The sequence below is a fragment of the Protopterus annectens genome, chromosome 2.part1, assembly GCF_019279795.1.
Source record: "Protopterus annectens isolate FY-2018-M chromosome 2.part1, PAN1.0, whole genome shotgun sequence".
Lineage (NCBI taxonomy): Eukaryota > Metazoa > Chordata > Ceratodontiformes > Protopteridae > Protopterus > Protopterus annectens.
In genome coordinates, this window is record NC_056729.1 from 730,858,508 (window position 1) to 730,859,245 (window position 738).

General features: G+C 36.3%; 1 non-coding gene across 1 annotated transcript; it reads left to right on the forward strand.

The window, feature by feature from the left end:
• The first annotated feature begins 319 nt into the window (after positions 1 to 319).
• TRNAG-GCC lies at positions 320 to 390 on the forward strand. The gene has a single exon. It is a non-coding gene; the product is annotated as a tRNA-Gly (tRNA).
• Positions 391 to 738: the final 348 nt, after the last annotated feature.

A 738-nucleotide genomic window follows, 5' to 3' on the forward strand; every position in this document is an offset into this window, starting at 1 on the left:
GGAAACTCACTTTAAGTCCACAGAGAAAGATGCTTGGAAACCTAACAATTATATAGTATTAGCCTGTGTTTCATATAAATCTAAAAGGAGGTGTGTGATGATGCTATGGAAGAATAATGTTGTTCATCCACAAATTTTATACATAGTACGAAGATCCTGAGGGATTATTAGCCATTATCATTATAAAATTTAGTCATAGAATTTGGACAGTTGCTAATCTCTACTGGTTTCCAGGATTGGGAGTGTCAACTGCTAAACATCATCTTGACTTTATTATTAATGCCTTAAAGGGAAATCTCATTTTAAGGTGTTTAGTAAAGCATTGGTGGTTCAGTGGTAGAATTCTTGGCTGCCACGCGGGAGGCCCGGGTTCGATTCCCTGCCAATGCATAATGATTTTTTGGGTGGGATGTTGGCATAACGGTTAAGGTCTTTACCTTACAAACACAAGGTTCAGGGTTTGATTCTCACATGGGATAATTGGCTAGGCTAGAAATGCCCCCCAAGGGCAGTTAGCCTAGTACAAATCAATGATTTCAACTCATTATTAAATGGTTTAGACACCCTGAATAATCATCCACTCAGACTAACATCTACTGCAAAACGTCTTAAAAAATGGATAATCTCTCATAATGTATATGATAGATTTAACTCTAAAAATAATAAATCACTCTGTTTCACACATACTGACCACAGGTTAAAAATTCAAACTAGATTAGATAGAATACTTGTCTCCAA